We start from the raw sequence: 20,646 nt of genomic DNA, 5'->3' as shown, positions 1-20,646 counted from the left end.
CTCATAAGGTTGAATTTTCAAGGCTGCTGTTGATGCCTTGAAACACAGATCTCGTTTGGGAATACAGATTTTGAACATCAAAAGTGACCCAAAAGCTTCTACCATTTTGTTTTGTTTTGCTTTAGAACATATTTGAACATATTTAATTACCTTCCTTGACTAATCAGATGAGTATCTTGTCCTAAACAGTGTCAGACCTCAGGAGGCTGAGGGCAATGCCAAATTTCAAGCAACAGGTCATGCTTTGAGGGTCACAGAGCACAACACTCGCTTCCTCCGAGTGGGTACTTGCTCCCTCAAGTGGTTTTCTGGGTCAGCAGGACCGGTCACATGCATACTCAGCATGAAAACTAGTCACACAATTGGGATCAGAGACTTAAGAAAAACGAGGAGCAATTTGTGGGGGTTCTGTGCTTTAATTCAATTTCACCAAGAATAGGTACCCTGCAGATACAAAATTTGATGGCAAGTTTCATTTCACACAGTACTTTCTTTTAGCGTGTAAAACAAATGTTTATTGTACTAAATACAACATGTTTGACTAAGTGTAGAACACAGGAACCAACATGTTGGTTTCAATTTGTTCTGCATATCACTGGAGGGTCTAATCCTTTCACAACTCTATCTAGCCACCATCAATTTTTCATTAATCATTATGTTTCAATGGGGAACACTGAAGGGTGTTTTCTCAGATTATAATGAAGTGAGAGGCTAACGTCATGGTCTGTTTATCTTCATACTTAACATAGCATAATTATTTTGTATTTTTTTTTCATTCAGCTAGGACTTGCACCTTGACTTTTGTAAACATAGGCAGTTCAGTTTTCATTGTTAAGGATGTTGACTTAACAGAGTATAAAATAGGAATCTGGGTACGTGAGAAAGCACATTTAAAGTCCAACTTTAATTTCTCCTGCTGGTTATATTCAGCGGACCAATTATTCAACCGACTACTTGCAGTAAAATATCAGGACGCTTAAAATAAATGCTAGACTTTATGCTGCTATAATGAGTGAAGACTTTTCTGAAAACAATGAAGGAAATCCAGACATCCATACAGTAGGAGGAGGAGAAGAAGGAAAACTCATGCACAGGATTCCACCCCAAATTCCCAGCTCTCACATAGATGCCAAAAATGGTCTTTCTGTGAGTGTGGATGAAGCAAGATTTCTGGAAAAACCACCCCTATCTTACATAGCCTTAATTGCAAAGGCAATTCTTTCTTCCCCTACAAATAAACTGAATTTAGCTGCTATCTACAAATATATTGAAGATAATTTTCCTTTCTACAGGAACAAAGGTCGAGGCTGGAGAAACAGCGTAAGGCACAACCTTTCACTAAATGATTGTTTCATCAAGGTGGGAAGATGTGAGGACGGCAAAGGAAACTACTGGAGTATCCACCCATCAAATTTAAATGACTTTGTTCACGGGGACTTCAGGCAACATCGAAGTTCACGAAAGCGAGGGCGTCAAAAGGAGCTCGAACATTGTCTTGCTGTGAACTATTTCATGCCACGGGAACACTATCCTTCCTACCTAGCACCAAATTGGCTTTACCAAACCCATTATCTTATGGATCCTCTGTGGAAAACGCTGTATGCTGACAGACTGCAGTTTGTGCATGAATACCAAAAGTGGCATGTAAACAGTGACTTGATCATGGGGAAGTTTTCACCTCTGTTACAGACTGATAAACCACAGAGCATTTCTGTGGACTGGTTTTATGGATCTCCTGCTACTTCTGTTATGCAGCAGAATATTTTCCTAAATATTCAACAGGCTTTCCCTAATTCCCTTTTCTTCTCTTCTCAAAAGCAGCAGCAAAGTGAAGCATTCAGACACATCTGTAAGTACTAGAAAGTACTTGAAGTGCAGTAACTTTGCAGGCAGCTCTGTTTGGGACTCCGTCAAGATACAATATATTAATATATATTGCTCAGTTTTGAACATTTGTATGTGTTTAAAGACAGCAAAAGAACTTATGTAAGCCAGTGATTCCCAATGATTATTACCTAAGTGTATTAGCTTTGAAATTATGAGTACTGTTTTTAATAATGCTACTAGTCAATGGCAGTGCATAGATTATTTAGTATAAGAGTAAATCCATTAGCACTGATTGCCCAATAAAATTATTTTTAAATTGTCTTGTATTAATCGTATTACTGTATACTACTGCTCTATTAGATTCAAATTAATATACATGTATGTATATTTATAACTATATATTCAAATATGTACACCCATATATTTACTTTTTTATTCTGTTGAGTAGGAAGCATTAATACATTTTTCCTTTGTCAGTTGTGAATGTCTTTGAAATGCTACTTGTCACCTCCTATACTGTTGGAAATACTAAGTGAGTAATTCTTCTAATCATTTAATTTTATACATTGGTTAGTACTCACTTGGCACTATTAATTCTGATGCATTGTATTGATCTAAAAATCACTGTACATTTATGTATCTTTAGCAGTTAAGTGGATACTTGCTTCTGTTTGAATAAGTGTTCAGATGAATAAATATTTCAACTGAAATAGGATTGCAAAATTAGCTTTAATACGTTTTTTAGTTCAAATTTGGTTCTTAAATGCACAGCCACATATTAATTAACCTACTTAAATGATTAGTTAATTACAACATGCCTAATTAGGAGTTTATCCATTAGTTGGGTGTAATCCATTTAAGAAATTTTCATTTTTCAGATAATGTCACCTATGCATAATTGCTTAAGCTTATATCTATGCTTTCGGTTTACATAGTCATATGTATATATATGATTGCTTACAAAGCTATAGAGCATATGATGATATAAAGCACTCGCTTAAATATATTTGTTAAAGGTATGTATCTACCCAGAAACCTCATTGCAACAGGAACTTTTAATCAGGGAAGTGTAGCAAGCATACTGGTGAAAACATTGAGCTTTTGCTAAGTTATAAGCTTTCAGAAAAACTTGCTTTGAAATATTTGCTCACTGAAAATGTGGATTTGAGTAGTAAATCCCTAATGACTCTGCTGTGCCTTAGTCACGAAGAGCCCTAGCTTGTGGATAAAACTTGAGACTTGGACAGAGATGGGGGAAGACGGGGCTCAGGGGCTGGCTGGATGGGGAGACTGGGCTGAGGAAACGACGGAGATAATTAGGGTTGGAACAAGGAGCCCAGATGTGCTGAGCAAGGAGTTAGGAGAAGCTGAGGAATACAAACTGTGAATACCAGGCAATTACAATCAGATGAGAGTGAAAGCTAGGGATAAAAAGAGTCAGGGTAGGTTTAAGGAGTAGCAGGTGGAAAAAGTCTCTGCCTGCTATAGTTTATGTACTAGAATGCCTGGGATGGAATTTAATACTCATGGTTCTTTAGCTGTCAGCAAATTACTTTAAAATTGCACAAGACAACAACTTACTCCTGTTTGTTCTCACTGGCTCCATTAGCTTACTTGGCAAAAGCTTGTGAAGTGCACCTGCAGATATTCCTAGAAGGACACGCTGCCATTTGACTTCATCTTCCCTGCTACGTAAGAGTTGGAGGAGGGAAGTAAGTGTATAACATGGCACTTTGCTTGAGGTAATGTGACCTATTGCTTAATAGGACATCCTTTAAGCCTGGAGAAACCATTTTAGTTTGCTCTGGAAAAAGAATTGTATTTTACCAGACTAGTGATGGTGGTGGAAATGTGGCATGTACCAAACAATACGCGTGCTTCCAGATCTTCATCCCAGTTTCCTGTGGGAATGCGATAAGAGGAACTCACGTGCAGGAGGAGACATTCTTCTGCTCAGATGCTCAGCTTTTATTTGAAGACCACTTTGAAATAGTTTTCATACCACTAGTGGTACACATACCGTAGCCTGAGAACTCCCATCTTAGATATTTCCAGTCTGATTAGGTAGCTGTCAGTATGCTTTCTTATGTTGTTTTTTCAATGTGTTTTAACTTTTTGTTTGTTTGTATAGCACCCACATGCTGCAGTGCAGGTGGATTCTTTTAATGTAATGAGCAACTATTTATTTTGTCCTCATCATTCAGTGGGTATCTGTGGCTTTCTTACTGTGCATAGTTCAAACACTGTTCTGAAGACAAAATTACCCAATCACTATTTTATTATTATCCTTGAAAGCCATATAATTTGCTTTCAAAATATCCTGAGAGATGAGGAACATCTGGAAACATAGGCTTAAAAAGACTGAGGTCAAAATTACACGCTCACTTTGGACATCACGTTTGTGAAATCCTAGTGTAGCATTTTATGTGCTCAAAGTCCAGCTCCCATTGCCTTGGCTTTCAGCTTTGAGTGTTCAGAACATTTCCAATGATCCCGAGCAACAAGGAAACCAGTGACCACCTGTGAAAAGTTTGATTTCCATAAGTTGTCCAGAAATACTGCAGCAATGAAAGAGAGGAATCCATCTCTTTAAGGCAAACTTCAACTGCCATAATATAGACAACCCTCTTTCTTCCTGTAATTCCCAACTGAGTTCACTAAATACCTTCCACCTTCTGCAACAAAACCCAGCATTTCTTCATTATGCGATTCTAATTAATCTACAAAACAGGTCTACTTTGGATATTAAACAAGGCAAGGGAAAAATAGATTTTTTCATATAATTAAAGGCAATATTGTAATGCCTTCAACTGAGGTAAGGGCCAAGGTAGGAATGCACAATTTAGACAAGATGTAATTTTTTTCCCCCTAGCTTCTGAAAGCTTGACATTGCAATCTTAATAATGTTTTTCATCACAGCTGAAGGGGTAGGGTTAGTATGTCATTTTGTGATGAAAATGTCAAAGTACTAATTTGCAAACAACCTGAAGTAAAAATTTAAAAGCAATAAGAAACAAATCAAGTTATGTATTCTACCTGATTTTCAAACCCCAAATCCACTTAGCATATAAAAATAAATAATTTTCTGATCTTGAAATATCATCCTACAACTAGAGAGGACATTACATTTCTGATACAGGAAATTACCATTTAATGAGAAGACAGAAAGGTTCTTGAAAATTAAATGGATGAATTACACGCTTGTACAGGAATGTCTGAGGCAGCACATGTGGTGTAAGAGACTCCTTGGAAGTAAAAACAACAGTTACAAATGCTGAATTACAGAAAATCTGACATGAACACAGTATCCAAAAACTGCATGTTGACAACTTCAGCGTTTTCCAGCTGAAATGCATTACCGGGGTTGATAAAAATGTCAGGAAGTCAGAATCTCAGCATTTTGACCATTGTCACCTCTGTTCTGCCCATAAATAAGACAGAGGTCATCTTTTTACAGCAGATCTACTTCGGGAGTACACAGATGAAATGCCAGTGTATGACATAAATAGCTGGAATGGAGGTCACGTATGCTCTCATAAATAAATACTGCCAATTGCTCTCCTCTTCTTTTTGCACTAAAGAAAATGACTTCTGCATAATGAAATTATGTTTGAACCATACATTTGCTAACATTTTCAATAAACTGTATCTTAATGATGAGCAGTAAGAGAACTAGGCCTGAACATGAGAACCTTTTATTAACAACAGTTTACAGGTAATAATTTTAAGCCAGATAATAACATTGCCTTTGCCGTTGACCTTCACCAGTTTATACAAATATTTATTCTAAAAGTTCAATAAAATGTCTCAGCCAATAAAGCCCAGAAAGTTAGTATACAGTTTAATTTCTGATACATTTGCTGTCTGGCACAACTGCTGACTTGTCTTCTTTCATATTGAAAATAACCACTGTCCAGGGGCACAAATAAAAGCTTTGCAGAAAAAGAAGCCTCCAAGCTGTATAGCCACTTAAACTTATGCACACTGATTTATCCATTTCTTGTACTCCCTGCAACAGGTCATGGAAGACAACTATCCCCTTAGGAGGCAGCAGAGCACAAATACCTCTTCCAGCGTCATGAGGCTTGTGTACATGGATGCATGAGGATATGTCAGGTTTGGCCTGTAGTGACACCATGAGGGAAAAAAAGAAAAAAAGGAAACACTCAAAGCCTCTTTGAGAGTTGGTGTAATCGGAAATGAGATTATGAAAGTGAAAATGCCCCAATGACACAGGAAAAATATAGCATCACTATAGGACACAGCTATGGCTGCTTGATTTAAATGGGCCCTCCTGCACCTAAACCTTTGAATTTCTTTGAAGTGTAATTTTAACCAGGACCTTCCCAGGTTTTTATTATCTGGCCTGTTAAAACTATGCAACAATTGTAACATCCCTAATCTATATTATATGCCAAATAGTAATAATTACTTGCAAATTTAATTCCATCTGTGTTAGTAAGGTGTAGTGTCATGGATCATGTGGACATGGGTGAAACTACACAATTTTTGTACCATAAACCAAGTTTTGAACCTTTTTGCCAACACAGGCTCCTGACCAGGTGCATCCAAGCACCTGAGAAATGCCCCGGAAAGGCCACCTCAAATGTCAGAAAGCCAATGTACCACCTTGCCTCAACAGTACTTTGGCATAAAGGATGTGGCTGAAAGAAGCTGGAGGTCAGACTCTCCTGTGATCTTTAAGGCTGTTTTAGCCTATGTTTACACTATGTTTAGATAGGAAATTGGATATAACGTCCATGAATGGCTCCTCCGCATCTTACCTGTTCCCGGTACAGCTGAGGACCTGGCCAGCTGCATTAATTATTTCATCCTCTCTTCCTCCTCCTCCTCCAGGGTTTACTTTGTCCTTCTGTGTCTGCGTTCACTTTGCTGTCTTCCAGTTCCAATCTGAATTTCCCACTTCAAGTTTTCCTATGGCCCTACTCTGTTACCTTCTTTTGTATGGCTCAGCCAACACTGTCAAAGCAGAACCCTGGATCCCAATATTCCCAGTTCATCAGAGATAGAACTAAGCTTATGTCAACATACTTGAATAAGACCTTAACAACTCCTGTAAGAACAATGCAGAAGGATGATATAGGGCCTGATTCTGACCCTACCAACAACCATGGAAACAAGAACTAATTTCATTGGAAGCAACAGAGCATAAAGTTAGTATAACTCAGGCTTGTAGACTTTATTTCTGCCATAAGACCATACTGTACTAATTTCCCTGTGCGCCCGACGGATTTCTCAGCACAATCTGTAGTAGACTTCACTCAACCTGATAGCTCAGCAAGCAAAGTCTCAGTTAAAGGACCTGCTCCTGGGAAGTTCTTGTCTCCAGATAGAGCTGTCAGCTATTGAAAAACCCTTTGGAGCTTTCAACACTTAGCATTTTTATTTAACTGTTTTAACATTCATTTTAGTACTGCGTTTTCAGCATATAGAGCTTACCTACTTATGTCCTTTGAAGACAGTGCATGGTTTACACTACACTTGTGAAGTGTTAGTGCATCTAAGGTCTGGTGTGTCTGAAGCCAAGAATGAACATCTGATCATGTAGAAACAAGACAAAGTACCAGGCCTGCTGGATTTTTAAATGGCTGCCTCTCTCCAAGTGAAGGAGTAGAAAAATAATGGGAGATTCCTCAGCACCAGGAAAAAACATTAGATAAATTTGAACTTGTCGTGAAAAATAGCCTGAGAATAGACTTCTTTTAGAGAATATTGGTTTTGTTTTGGAGGAGACATTTACCTTTTTAAGCAGTGAGTTGCAACAGAACAGCTTCCCCCCTTTCATTAGTAAGAAAAAAGACATTAATCTGCCTTCTGGAAAAGTGTTTTCATGCTTCTATGCTGTCCAAATGGGTGTAAGAGAAACCTTTAGCAAAGATATGACACTTAACAAAGCCAGAATAAAAAAAAAAAAAAAAAAAAAAAAAAGCCCGATGTATCAGTTAGTTAGTATATACTTGATTTTCCGGTTTGCAAGAGGGAAGGGAATAGAGGGTCACCTAACTTGTAACAGAAGCTGCAGCTTTTGAATGTCATGCAGGACTATAAAATTGAAGACCCCTGACCCTCAGCACTCTCCCCCATGCTGGCCTTCCCTAGGAGAGCCCAGCTCTCCATGCCCAGACTGGATTTTTTAATAATAGAATATGAAATTAAATTTTTAAAATAAGCATATTAAAAATCAAAATATATAACTAGAATATTGTACTGTTTCAAACCTCAAGAAATTATAAAAATGTTAGATACCAATTAAAAAAAAGCAATATCTCTATAGCCTGGGATATACAGCTCCACTATAGGACAAAATTTTACTATCCTTCTTTGCTCCTCTTCCATAAAAATTCTGAGGTTGTGGATCACAATCCAGTCTGTTCAAGGGTTTCAGAATTATTTAGTCATTCTAATACACAAGCAACATGATAGGGTTCCTGGTATGACAGTGATACATGTAAATACTAAGAACAATAAAATATCTAAATGAGCAAGTAAAGCAGCCATTAAATGCAACTGAAACAGTGTATTTTCCACTCTTCCCAACCTACATATGGATTCCACAAATTAAATTAATTCTCTTTCTAACTGTCAACTTTCTATTAATATTTTCATGGCTATCGTTATGTGTAAAACCAGCAAGTAAAATTACTGAAATAAGAAGTTGTCAAGGAAAACCATTGTAATCAGAGATTGTTCTAAATCTGGAGACTGTAGAAGAAGTTTGATAAAAGCCTGCAGACACTATGAAATGGATGTTGTCTGATAACAGCATCTAAAAAAGGTCGTGAAAGTATTTTTACAGAAAACATACATAAACTGACCTTCATAATCCAGAAGATTACAGTGTTATGAAAGCAATATTGCACATGAACTGAACTATTCATATATTTTCTGTACAAGACACATTTCAAACATCTCAGTAGTAAGTTGTTGAAATTGTTTATCTAATATAGAAATGTTCACAGACATTTACAGTATGTGTGTGTGTCTGGGTGTGCACATAAGCACGTGTACATATTTATGAATGCTCAAAGTCTCATTCTTAAATGGTTTATAATTGTGCAACAAGTTGAACAACTTTATATAAGAAGTACAGCTGGTGTAAAAAGCAAATCAATGATGCTCCAGTATTAATAGCTGGTATGTTTGCTGCCTTCACTGCTCCTCATATCCATGAAAGAGAAGCTAGACATGTGGAGATAATTATCCCATTATGTTAGTAGTACCATCTCAAAGATGAGATTAAAAACTGTAATTCTATTTAATCCCTATAGCCTGTGACACAATCAAAGAAAAAAGGTAATGAGACTACAACTCGCAAAGCTGAAGTAAAAATAATGTCATAAAGGATGCTGCATCAGTTAAGACCTCTAGATGTACATCTGATTGCTGCAGATGAAGAAATCATTGTATAAAACATCAAGCACTGGGTTCACAGAACAATTCTGAAATGCAAAGCAACAAATTAAACAGCACACAGTAAGAGTCAGAATCAATCAGGACAAAATTTATGTCATGCTTGAAAGCCTTACTAGAATTCATACAGCAATGCTTCAGTTAGTAGATCTTTTGTTAATTGAGATACAACAATACATACCAAAATTTAGTAAGAAATGGCAGATGTGCTACTAGCTGATAATTACTTTGCAAATCTGAATCAAATAATAGCTTTCTAACAATTAGAGTAATCATAGTAATTTTAAGGGTGGAGAGAACAAGGATGATATCAAGTTTGCGATATAAAAAACTGGAATTAATACTTGAATAATCTCCATCATTAATCAAGAAATAAATCCATCTTGCAAGTGGATTTCTTGAGAGCAGTTAATAACTGCCATCACACTTTCCTGAGCCTGCAATCCAAATATAGATAGAAGAATGACTGATATTAGTTGTCTGAAAGTGACAATTCCCTTCTGAATATCACCAGAACATGTGACCTGTATAATACTAAGTTTTGAAGTTAAATGATCTTATAAGGAAATAATTCAGCAGCCAGCTTGATGACTACTGTGCATCACAAGCATAGAGACTTAGGTAAACCTCCTGTACCTTAAAGCTGAGAAAACAGTGTTATTTTTTGGTGTGTATTTATTTAAATTAAAAATAAAAATTTGGTTTCTACCAATTTCCAAGCATTTAACTGCATTCCTAGTATCTCCAGAAGATTTTAACCTCAGTTAAGAGGAACATGCACCACCCAACAGGTCATGGGATATTTCCCAGGCACGCTGATCTTCCTGCCAAAGCTGTTCCTCTTGCAAAGCTATGCAACACACAACCAGTAACAGCTTAGCTAGGTATTTGTGTTCCCACAGCCCAGTGGCAAGGGGCAGCTTTCTGCAAGGAGGGAAGTCTGAGATGCAGTCCCTGCTGCCGCACATCCTTCACTATTTACTCCAAATACACCATAGGTCAGGATCTGGAGAAAAGATCTTCTCTGCCTCTCAAAGGAGTTTCATAACCACACTGACAAAGTCAGATTTTCACTTATTCTTATCCTTTCTCCAATTCTCTTTCCTCTTTGATAGTTTCAGACTATAGTCAAAATGCACCATATTCAAGACAACCTTCTAATCTTCTGGGGACTTGACTTGTGAGTGTTTGAGACTGCTGGCAGCACTGTAGCTTGTTAAGAAAAGAATCTAAGCAACAGAAAATTTAAAAACAAAACAAAACAAAACACTTTGGTCATGATAACTCTGAGAATACAATGTAGGATTCCATTTGTCAAATTATTGTGATTTATTTTTTTCCTTAATAGACTGATCCTTAACTCATGGAAGTCAGCTCTGATTTTTGTGCTGTGTGAATGTCTGATTCTGTGCATGTGAAGTGCAGTAGAGAACAGGCCCAATGTATTAAAGCGAATACATTGTTTTACAGATTCAAAACATGTCTAAATGCACTTTTTAAATCCATTGCGAATGTTCAGTCTGACAAACTCCACAGAGGCCAATGACTATTTGTACATCTGGGGTATCAAACATTTCAAACAATTAGCCAGGGGAAAACATATGAATGTGAAAGCAAAGTCCTATCTCTCAGTGACCAGAAGACATCTATTCATATAGAACAAGAACAAATGAATGAAACTCTGCTAGAAAAAAAACAAGGCGCTTGCTAAACCTTTGGAATTAACAAAGCAATCTGTTAGCAAACAAAAGCAAAGACAAGTTTGCAAGATCCAACATTCTAGGCCAAAGAATTGTTTCTTAGAATGGTAGTTTGATGTATACATGTGAAAAGCAACTGCAAAGGCTAATTTTTCTAACTGTACTTCAATAGAATACTCACTTGAAAGACCAAAGAAGAAATATGGCCTAACATGGCCAGTGGATATTGCTGTGAATTTATACTGTAATTTAGATAATACCTTACAGGGGAGAAATACTAAAAGAAGAAAGAAAATCTTAATTCTACTGGAAAACAGAACTTTGTTTTTTAAAAGCAAATTAATTGTTTTCTGAAAACTATTACAGCAGCTGCTCTGAAAAGAAAAATTACCCCTTTGTCTGCAGGATGGCAAGCTTCTCTGTAGTATCTTAACAAAATAGCTAAGACTTTCCTACATTAGAGATTCACTCTTCCAGGCAAAGTACATATGCAAACCTAACGCAAAATAATGGTGCCTGGGATTTTACTGAAGGGTGTACGCCAGTGATGACACCAAGTCTGGCCCTCCGCGGCTATGTGAGTGAAGATATTAGTTTCAAATATACTTTTAAGAATTTTTATGTTCTGTGACTTACAAGAGGAGACAGACTAAATGAAAGGTTTGCTGTACCTGCTATGTAGAACTGGATACTTTCTTAACTGTGTGGCAGAGATGTATTCAACATATTCAATATACCTGGCTTTTTGGCAAATATATGATCTGACATTTAAACAAACCATTTCCATTTTCCTAAAAGTGCCAACACCATCATTTTGAATAAAAGAAGGATTCAAAATGCTTTAGCCCTGGTTCAGTGCAGATCACCTCACAGATGTTTATTGTCCCAGCCTCTTGGAAATATTTCAGATCTGGCCAGAATCTTGAAATGGCACCAAATGACATGGATTGATTGGAAGAGTCAAAAGGAGGCATGTCATGAAGGGAACAGAAGTAAGGACAGCATGTGCACTGAAGGCTGATGACAAAAGAAATGCTCTCAAGTTTGTACAATGGGAGCCAGTGAGGGTCGAGGTTCATGTGACTTTCCAGGGAAGCTGAAGAGTTGCAGAGGACAACAGCAGCATGCAGGTGCATGTTCCTCAGTAAAGTTTCCCTGTATTTTATCTCATCAGCTGCCTTAGCATCTTTATGGCCATTTGTGGCATTTTCCTGTGCCATGGCAGGACTCCAGTCCCGGCTGCAGTGCATCCTTTCCCTGGCAGCTACCTGCCCACAAACAGGCCCCGAGAGGGGGATGTCCTTTGAATTGTAGTCTTTGAGAATTTCTCTTCACTTTGGACTTGGATTCAGAAGCCTCCACGAGCTTCTATTGTTTTTTTCTTTTTTAATATTTTGCAGTTGTGTACACAGGGGTGTACAGCATGGTCAGTGTCAGGGGAATTGAGGGAACCAAGAACAGGACTTCTGACAAATGAGCTTTTATACAAATGGAGCCACTGCACTGAGCCTGTGGCAGCGATGAGGACACTTGTTCAGTGGGGAGAAGAGAGAAAATGGGGTGAAGAAGGATAGGCTCTGGTAGAAAGTCTGTCTTTTCCTGAATCAGTGAGTTTGCTTACTCTCTGGCTTATCACAGACTCCAGCTGCCTCTTGAAAACCTTGTTCAGTCAGAAGGACAGAAGAAAAGAGAAGAGTGGCAGTGACCTGGCACAAGCCAGAGCTGAGCTACTGCTCAGAAAAAGTAATGGCTCACAAAACGGTGATCTGCAGTTCTAAAGGAAAAGCTAGATATTAGATAACGTCACAGCCTGTCAGACCTGTGACCTTTAATTAAAGCATGTGCAATCATGCTCTTCAGTCCTCTCAGCAGTCATATCCAGCTCAAAATGAGATATTTTCAGAGGCAGAAGGCTGGTTGGTAATGGGTCTGAAGGGAGGGTGCTAGGTCAATCTTTCTGAGGTCCCGTTTGGGTCTGGGTGAATCAACAGCATCCTGGTATCCAAAGTTGTGCCTGATATCAGTCTTCATCATGGAGGCAAATAACACAAGACTGACACGAGAGACTGAGACAGGAGACACAATCCTTTTGTGCATTGACCGTGTCTGAAACAAGATACTGGCTGACGCTGGCAGTCTGTGTCAACAACAGTCTAACTAACTGCTCAAACATGACGAGTCCTTAGCTTTCTCTGAGAACATCTTCATTCCCTTTGTTTCAGGGGTATGACATTGCAGTGAAGACTTTGCACTGCCATTTTCTTATCAACTTCCTCCAAAATATTTGAGTGGCTACCTCTGAACTCCATTAATTCCTTGTCTCTACTTTTACAAAGAAATTGAGGAACTTCAGGATGTTCACAGAGCTCTCACTGGAAGCGCAAATACAGATATGACATACAGATACGAGCCAGCACTCAATGAGATGTAACTTCTAGCCACCATGATGATGGAGCAGTAAAGATCATCCAGGTAAACAGACCAGCTAGTCAAGACAGGACAAGAGTTTGCAGTGAATACTAGCCTCAGAAATCATCAGTACCAGCTAACTTACTGCAAGACAAAATCTTTGATGACTCCAATGGAGTAAAACCACCAGACTAATCTGCTAGCTACATCACCGCAATTATACTGCATGGATGTAAGTCTGTTTAAACAGCTGCAATTCATACTGCATGGGTGAACTACACATGTAGATAACCTCCTCCTTTCCCCCAGACTTTCACAGTGTCGGTGTTCCCATTCCTTCAAATACTGGTCACTTGGTTAGGTCTGTCAGCAAGGGTTATCATCGTGGCAATTGCAGTGGTGGGTTTCTTTGGTGACATGGTTATTAAGCTTCGGAAATAACTGAAACTCCCATGTCACTGGAATTTCACTAACGGGGTATCAAGGTGTGCTTCTAATCTACAGATGAGAATCCCTTTGTCCTATTATCACCATGAAACCATGCAGCCCTGGATTTGGCTTTTTTCATAGATTTACTGTAAGAATTACCTCACCCAAAAAGTGCTTATTAGTCTTGCATTAAAGAATAATTCTGTTGTGAGAGAATTTGGGAAGAGCATTACCAACATCTTTACCAAAAGCTATGCACCTTCCTGCAAAATATAGTATGTCTTAAAATGCTTTCCTGATGCTCCTGTTTGTCGATGAGTTAAGTACATGCTGATCTAAGGATACATTTTCCACATACTTACCTCCCATTTTTGTCATTTGCATGTCTAATCTATGTGCAATGCACTGTTAATTTACCCTGTAGTGTTCCCATGGAATATAATTTGTATGCACATAAAATATCAATGTAATATCTAGAGATGAAATCCAATGGAAACAGCTTACTGTGAAATCCAGTCTTTGTTCCCTCATTTTTCCATTTCACTGACTGTTGCTTTTTCAAAGTACTCCTAGAGCTCTCTTGCACAACCCTTCATTATGCTGCATTATTTCTTTATTTGGGAAATAAAACTAAAAAGTATTTTTATACAACCTAATTTCCCATAATTGTTGGGATGATGTTAAGACAGGTTTTCAGGAGAGAAAATGCTAATCAATTTTATTTCAAAAACACATTGAAATTCCACACAAATTGGTGCCAGAGTGCAAATGCTACTCAATTGGGAATGGAGAGGGAGGGAAGAGAAATATATGCCAACTCTCACTTTAATACAAAGGATGTGAGATACGTTTTATTTGAATCAAATGCTATTTAGTAACTTAAGCACCTGGAGCACATCTGAAAACTTGGGTAAAATGTATTGATTTCTCTATTGATTTTTCTAATATACCTTCTCTATGAGGGAGCTGTAACTGAAAGTAGCAAGTGACTCAGGTAATGCCAACTCTAAGTAGTGTGGAGACACACAAGATGGGTCATTGCTGAATTCCAGAATATGATGGGTCCTGGCTTTCCACTTGGACGCAATACATGGCACTGGTATCTTTCTCTCATGGCTTAGAATCACAGTATCATAGAATCATTTAGGTTGGAAAAGACCTTTAAGATCATCACCACACTATTTCTGATGCAAGCCAGGATGCTATTGGCCTTCTTGGCCACCTGGGCACCTTGCTGGCTCATATTCAGCCAGCTGTCAACCAACACCCCCAGGTCCTTTTCTGCCAACCAGCTCTCCAGCCACTCTTCCCCAAGCCTGTAGCATTGCATGGGGTTGTTGTGACCCAAGTGCAAGACCCGGCCCTACCCTTCAGCAGATCAACGCTCCCACCCAACTTGGTGTCATCTGCAAGCTTACTGAGGGCGCACTCGATCCCGTCGAGTATGGGGAGATTAAACAGAACTGGCCCCAATACTAAGCCCTGGCAAACACCACTTGTGACCAGCCACCAACTGGATTTAACTCCATCCACCACAACTCTTTGGGCCCAGCCATCCAGCCAGTTTTTTACCCAGCAAAGAGTACGTCCGTCCAAGCCATGAGCAGCCAGTTTCTCCAGGAAAATGCTGTGGGAAATGATGTCAAAGGCTTTACTAAAGTCCTGGGAGACAACATCCACAGCCTTTCCCTCATCCACTAAGCAGGTCACCTTGTCATAGAAGGAGATCAGGTTAGTCAAGCAGGGCCTGCCTTTCACAAACCCATGCTGACTGGCCCTGATCCCCTGGTTGTCCCATACATGCCACATGATGGCACTCAGGATGATCTGCTCCATAACCTTCCCCAGCACCGAGGTCAGGCTGACAGGCCTGTAGTTTCCCAGATCCTCCTTCTGGCCCTTCTTGTAGATGGGCGTCACATTTGCTAACTTCCAGTGAACTGGGACCTCCCTGGTTAGCCAGGACTGCTGATAAATGGTGGAAAGTGGCTTGGTGACCACTTCCGCCAGCTCCCTCAGTACCCTAGGGTTGATCCCATCTGGCCCCATAGACTTGTGTGTGTCTAAGTGGTGTAGCAGGTTGCTAACCATTTCCTCTTGGATTATAGGGGCTTCATTCTGCTCCCCATCCCTGTCTTCCAGCTCAGGGGGCTGGGTACCCTGAGAACAACTGGTCTGACTGAGGGAAAGAACACATGAAATACCTCAGCCTTTTCCTTGTTCGCTGTCACTATGTTTCCCCGCGCATCCAATAAAGGATGGAGATTCGCTTTAGTTCTCCTTTTGTTGCTAAGGTATTTGCAGAAACATTTTTTGTTGTCTTTTACGGCAGTAGCCAGATTAAGTTCCAGCTGGGCTTTGGTCCTTCTAATCTTCTCCCTGCATAACCTCATGACATCCTTGTAGTCCTCCTGCGTTGCCTGCCCCTTCTTCCAAAGGTTGTAAACTCTCTTTTTATTCCTGAGTTCCAGCCAAAGCTCTCTGTTCAGCCAGGTCGGTCTTCTTCCCTGCTGTCTCATCTTTCGGCACATGGGGACAGCCTGCTCCTACACCTTTAAGATTTCTTTCTTGAAGAATGTCCAGCCTTCCTGGACTCCTTTGCCTTTCAGCACTGCCTCCCAAGGGACTCTGCCAACGAAGCTCCTGAACAGGTCAAAGTCTGCCCTCCAAAAGCCCAAGGTAGCAGTTCTGCTGACCTCCCTCTTTACTTCTCCAAGAATTGAAAACTTTGTCATTTCATGATTGGTATGCCCAAGATGGCCTCCAACTGTCACATCACCCACCAGTCCTTCTCTGTTCACAAACAAGAGGCCCAGTGGGGCGCCTTCCCTAGTTGGCTCCCTCACCAGCTGCATCAGGAACTTATCTTCCACACACTCCAGGAACCTCCTAGACTGTTTCCTCTCCACTGTATTGTATTTCCAGCAGGCATCTGGCAAGTTGAAGTCCCCCACGAGAACAAGGGCTAGTGATCGTGAGACTTCTCCCAGCTGCTTATAGAATACTTCATCCGCCTCTTCATCCTGGTTGGGTGGTCTGTAACAGACTCCCACCATGGTATCTGCCTTGTTGGCCTTCCCCCTGATTCTTACCTATAGACACTCAACCCTATCACCACAATCGTTAAGCTCTAAACAATCAAAACAGTCCCTAATGTACAAGGTCACCCCACCGCCTCTCCTTCCTTGCCTATCCCTTCTGAAGAGCTTGTAGCCATCCATTGCAGCACTCCAGTTGTGCGAGTCATCCCACCATGTTTCGTGGTGGCAACTATGTCATAGTTTTCCTGCTGCACAATGGTTTCCAGCTCCTCCTGTAAGGCTTGCAGTGTCTGCACTTTTTTCAATATGAATCTTTTTATGCATTTTTCCATTGCTACGAACCGGTGGCTTTGGTCATAAGATGTACACATGGATTGAGATAGTATATAACCTTTACACTACTATACATTAACTTTAACCTTAGAATAAGGTACATCATAGAGCCTTTTTCTTCAGTCCCCAAACTAATTCGTATGTTGAAATAATACACAGGAGTATACATAACACCTGTGAATTTCTGGTGAATTTATTTCCAAAAATAACTGAAGCTCTGCAATGCTTGTCACTCTATCTGGGCAGTTTTATATAAAAAAAGGATAGCAGAAAATTCTTGCACTCTTGAAAACACTAGAACTTCTGTCATTGCTTTCAATGGGACCAGAATTTCCTGGGCACAAACAAAATTCACGACTGAACTCACAGCAAGTTTTATTTTGAACTGTTGGATTTAGCCTTATAGTCTGTTTTCTTAAATTTAGATCATAGTCACAAAATATGGCTCAGAAGCAAAGGAATTTAAAAACAAAAAAAAAAAAAAAGAAGAAAAAAAAACAGCCTAAAAAATCCAGGAAAGGCAGCCTTCAGTTACACTTAACATTCTAAATATTTGCACGCAGCAAGTAACACTTGAAATATACTTTCAGCTGTAGGAACCCAGACTTTAAGTTTTAACTCTAAAGGTCCAAGAATGGAGTCTGTAATAAAGAGTATTCAGGGCCCCCATAGTCCTTTGACCAGTTGCCCACAGGTTTTTCTGCATGCCCTAACTGCAAGAGATGGTTGATACTGCTCCTCAGACACTGGTTGACACAAAGGAAGGGGAAGAGCTGGGACAAATAGGTAAATGGCTGCACTATGAGAAGCTTTTGCTACTCTTTGTACAGATGCATCATAAAATTAGTAGTCACTCTTCTTTCCCCAGCAAGCATTATGCTTACTCCTAGTTTCTCTGTTGGACTTTATCCAGACATTGTTTATCGCAATAAATGGAGTGGAGAGAAACAGCCCAAATTACACCACCTTTAACACGCTCTCCAAATTAGGTTCAGGGCTTCCAGAAGAAACACGTACGAGGTGGCACAGACCTGATTCACCTCAAGACTCTTCCAGTTCCAGAAGTAAAAATTTACCCTGAGTTTTCTTCCAGGTTCTCTAGTTTTATAACATTTTAGAAGCAATTCCTGACCCCTGTCACAATGTTGAGAAACATTGCACCCAATGATTCTAAAAGATGCACCCTGAGAATATACAGTTTGCAAAAAATGAGAATATGTATTTTGCAAAAAGAAGACAAAGATGACAACTTCAGTTTGCTGCACTCCAGGCATCACGGACCGCCCTGAACCTCCACTCAAACCCGCGACTGCTGGTAGTGGATCACCTGCACGCAGGGAGCGGTGTGGTATCGTGGGGCTGCACAATGGCCCAATCTGCTCTTCAACTACAGCAGAAACAAAGCTGCAACCCAATTACCGGCAGCCAGCACATCTCCTCCTCTGGCGTTAGCAGGCCCCGCTCTTCAAAGTTTTATGTAATTCTACACGAAAAAAACAAAGACTTTTCTTGTTAAGTGCTATTGAATCCTGCGATCTTTCCCCATGCGTCTCTCACAGCTTTATCCTGGAAGCAACATGTCCTGGCTCCGCTGCATTAATACGGCAGGGAGTAACTAAACCCCGGGAATGGTCCGGGGCGGGGGGGGGGGGGGCGTCCCCCCCCGCCGCCCTGCTCCGCCGCGAGCCACGCGGTGGCACCAAAGCGCCGCTCTTCCCCCGCTCCGCGCCCCGCTCCGCGCCCCGCGCCCCGCTCCGCGCCCCGCGCCCCGCTCCGCGCGGGGGGGAGCGCTGCCGCCGAGGCGGGCTCGGGGTGCGCGCTGCAAGGGTGCGCATCGGGCAAGAGGCAGCGCGGCCGCGGATCGCCTCCCTTCTCTGCGCGGGGGGGTGCGGTACGCAGCTGCGCGGGAGCACCCTCGGTCCCTCCGCGGTGCGGGCCCGGGGCCAGGCCGCGGCACAGGCAGGCACAGCGATGACCCGTCCGCGGGGAACCAGCAGGTCTTCGAATGAAGCGAAGAGCCGTCCGAAGGGTGTTGTGGCCGAGGTGCATTTACTGCCCCTTCGGTCAAGTGTGAATGGAATATTTACCAATGCCGCAGGTGCAGGTGTCCGTGTTTGCAGGGTTTCTCTCGCACCTCTTTAGCTCTTCTCTGCCCTCATAATACTTGTTATTCTTGATAGGTGGAAACAGGACAGCAAGTCATTTGCGTCCGCCAGAAGGGTCACCGGACCCCTCCTCCTCCAAGTGCTGCTCTTTGGTCTATGGTGGTGGTGCCAGCAGAGCTCGTGCCACCACAACTGGTGTGAAAATAGGCACGTGAGCTTTTAAAGACTGCTTTTAAACTGCCTTTTCATCTGTCCTGGTTTTTTACACTATACTTGCTAATCATAATGGTGTCTAAGACGCAAAAACTCTGTCTGGCTCTATGTGGGTGCAACTTCATGGCTGCGCAGAGTCCCAGTATAAGAAAAAACACTCAAGCACGGCCATATCTCAGTGACTATATGTGATATTTTGCTGGTATTACATCTATAACTCACAAGTCTCAATCAGGCCCTGACTCCTCTGAGCCAAATGCTGGACAAACAAAGCCTTACCCAGTGCCCACTGAAGGCAGCGGAGGTTGGACGGGCCCCATGGGGAGTGTTCCTAGCCCGAAGAGCTTACAAGTCCAAAAAGACAAAACCAACAATGACAGACATAACAGGCATGCAGGCAGCTGCCTTGGCCCTGACCCTGCAATTTTTTCTGGTCTGGTTTAACCCTGTCTGAGAGGGTGCACGATCTGGACTCTTATTTTAAATGCAAATCTTGCCTGCTTACTAATCCGAGGAAGCTGAATGTACTTTCTTTAATCTATTTTAAGTTAAGCCTTTAAAAGCAATATCAGTATTAAATATGGTTTTATTTATTTAAATAATCAACAGAAAAATAATCAATAAAGTATCATTTTTTCTGCATCTGATTTGCTTCTCTCTTTTAAAAATTACTTTTGCCCTTCTCTTTTCTCTCTCCCCTTTTTTTTGCCTCAGCCCTTACTATTCTGTATTAACTCTTCCCAGTTTTATGCACTGTTTCCTATTTCAGGTTTCTGTTTTATGTGTTTATCTTTACTCATGTGTATTCCCACTAGGTATCAATTGAACTATTCACATGCTTAATTAAACACAGACAAAATTTTGTAAGATTATTATTTTGCTTTTGATGCAACTATTCATCCCTAGGTATTCTTTTCCTTATCTCTTTCCATCTTACCTATCTTTTGACTTAGGCTCTAAGGCAGTGGTTCCAGAGCTGCTTCAGTTCAGCCCTTTACTTTTTCTGTGGGATTTTAGGTCCCCAACCTCCAGCCACACTGACCATCCCTGGAGTACAGAGTCTATTTCTCCTCCCTGAAACTTCATTTCAAGGTCCAGCTAACCTGCCCCAATCCAGCTTTCCACCTTGCCCTCCCCCGAGTCCTGCTACTGACCTTC

The 20,646-nt window shown here is 40.7% G+C and overlaps 1 long non-coding RNA gene across 1 annotated transcript; it reads left to right on the top strand.

The window, feature by feature from the left end:
* Positions 1-890: 890 nt before the first annotated feature.
* Positions 891-2,537, top strand: LOC148054537 (uncharacterized). Its single transcript, XR_015706287.1, has 2 exons — positions 891-1,146; positions 1,293-2,537. It is a non-coding gene; the product is annotated as an uncharacterized LOC148054537 (long non-coding RNA).
* The last annotated feature ends 18,109 nt before the right edge of the window (positions 2,538-20,646 follow it).

The sequence above is a fragment of the Nipponia nippon genome, unplaced genomic scaffold (assembly GCF_047370975.1).
Source record: "Nipponia nippon isolate SJK-2023a ecotype South Korea unplaced genomic scaffold, ASM4737097v1 scaffold_3, whole genome shotgun sequence".
Classification (NCBI taxonomy): domain Eukaryota; kingdom Metazoa; phylum Chordata; class Aves; order Pelecaniformes; family Threskiornithidae; genus Nipponia; species Nipponia nippon.
The sequence above is the reverse complement of the archived record's forward strand: the minus strand, read 5'-3'. Positions and strand labels throughout refer to the sequence as shown.